Source organism: Stegostoma tigrinum, chromosome 34, assembly GCF_030684315.1.
Source record: "Stegostoma tigrinum isolate sSteTig4 chromosome 34, sSteTig4.hap1, whole genome shotgun sequence".
NCBI lineage: Eukaryota > Metazoa > Chordata > Chondrichthyes > Orectolobiformes > Stegostomatidae > Stegostoma > Stegostoma tigrinum.
In genome coordinates this window covers 7380286-7382424 of record NC_081387.1, presented here as the reverse complement: position 1 = coordinate 7382424, position 2139 = coordinate 7380286, and the positions used below count along the sequence as shown (strand labels likewise).

The following is a 2139-nucleotide window of genomic DNA, read 5'->3' as shown; positions in this document are numbered from 1 at the left end:
AATGGCACAGTGTATTCCAGGAGCCATATGTTTCCGTGTTTGAATGCAGATATGCAGGAACTGACTGAATGGCACGGGGGTTGGGGTGGTGAGCTAAGGAGTCAACATCATTCAGATGAAAACGAGTACTGTTTCCTGATGTTGAGGCTGAAGGGATGATTGTAAATAACAAATAGCAGGGCTGCAAATAGATCCTGTGGAATATTAGATTTGAGTGCGCGGGATCGGCAGAAATCACCACAAATGATTCTGTGGCTGCCATTTGTTAGGTATAAAATAAAAGACGAATGCAATTTCCAACAATTGAAAAACATTAGCGCGTCGGTGAAGAAATACGTTGTAAAGAATGTTTAAAGACATTTTAGTCGTCCATCCCTGGTGGTCTAGTGGTTAGGATTCGGCGCTTTCACCGCCGCGGCCCGGGTTCGATTCCCGGTCAGGGAATTTTAGTTTACAATTCAAATTCAATCTAACAAGCGTGGCGCACGGTGCTCGCCTTTTGACCCCATTCAAGGAAGTTGGATGCAAGCAATTGAAAGGCTGAATCTTCCGCATTCACTGGCATGAAAGAAAAACACATCGTTTATAAACCGCACAAAGCACATGGGAAATACCTATCGAGCAATATTTGTAAAAGTGAATAAATTTCCCAATTTCGAGCCTGAAATCTGCTGAAGCTGATTTTTTTTTCCGAGAACATTATTTATATTCGGCGAATCTGATTAGTTTTGTCTGTTTCACGAAGTCAACCCTCCACATTTTCGAGATCACGTCTCCTTGTATAGTGTGTACCTTTCAGAAAGTTCAGCATTCTTCCACTGAGTTGCACGCAGGATATCGCACCGCTGGGCGGGGTGAGGTTTCGGCGGAGGCGGGAGGGGGTGGGGGAGCTTGAAGAGGAGGAGGTGGCAGTTGCAAGTCAGCTGGCATCGGTACCGATTTCATTTTTACATTATCCACAAACAGAAGGTCAGATGCAGGAAGAACAGAATTAAATTGTTTCACAGAAGCATTTGTGTTCACTGCGTCCGCTTTATGACGAAAGGTGTGCTTGACATTTTGATCTTTGTGACGCCAGCTAAAAAGCCGAAAGAATAAACTGAGTTTGCATGCAAGCAGACCTGTTTTTCTTAATGTGTGCACTTATTTTCTTCAGATAACAACCTTCTTACATGCCTGAGATAATAAAATGCGAGGCTGGATGAACACAGCAGGCCCAGCAGCATCTCAGGAGCTGCTGGGCCTGCTGTGTTCATCCAGCCTCACATTTTATTATCTTGGATTCTCCAGCATCTGCAGTTCCCATTATCACTTCTTACAAGTCTGCACTTGATGCTGAAAAATACAAAGCCATACCATTTTAATATTTGCTTCGCCACACAAGCACCTGTCCTCCTCGAAACCTCGCCTTACATTCCTCAATCATTTCATGCGATGTATTTAAGTAAAGCTTATTTTCAGTGCTAACGACATTGCGTAAAAGTGCCTGGTATGGTGGGGCCAGTGGAGAGTGTGCAGCGGACAACGAAGTCACAGAGAGAGGAGTCTCTCCGGAAGGCAGATAATGGTCCTTCGTAGTGGGGTCAGATTGCTGGTGGTAAAAGTGGTGGAGGATGATGCGTTGAATTCAGATGATGGGGTGACACGTGAGGACGAGGGGAAATCTGTTGCTTTTGCGGGGAGGAGTGTGAGTGCTGTGGTGTGGGAAAAGCGAAGATGCGGTCGAGGGCATTTTCGACCACTGGGGTGGGGCGAAAATTGCGGTCCTTGAAAAACAAGGACATTTGGGATGTGCCGGTGTGGAATGCCTCATCTTACAGATGCGAGGAGGCGAAGGAATTGGGAATAGGGGAAGGCATTCTTGCAGGAAGGTGGGTGAGAGGAGTGTATTCTAGGTAGCTGTGGGAGTTGGTGGGTTTGAAATAGATATCATTTCCAGGGTGGTTACGAGAGATGGACACAGAGAGGTCCAGGAAGGAGAGACAGGCAGATCTTCGTCCCTTGGTACCGACAGGAATGAAGAAAACTAAGAGCAAAGTCAATTGCACTGCTGCTGACAGGAATCCAGTTAAATGTTTTATTGTTACTACAGCACTTGTAAAAAGACAAAGTGAAATAATATTTCAGTTCCGTGACCTG

General features: G+C 45.5%; 1 non-coding gene across 1 annotated transcript; it reads left to right on the top strand.

Moving 5' to 3' along the window:
- Positions 1-372: 372 nt before the first annotated feature.
- trnae-uuc (transfer RNA glutamic acid (anticodon UUC)) lies at positions 373-444 on the top strand. The gene has a single exon. It is a non-coding gene; the product is annotated as a tRNA-Glu (tRNA).
- The last annotated feature ends 1695 nt before the right edge of the window (positions 445-2139 follow it).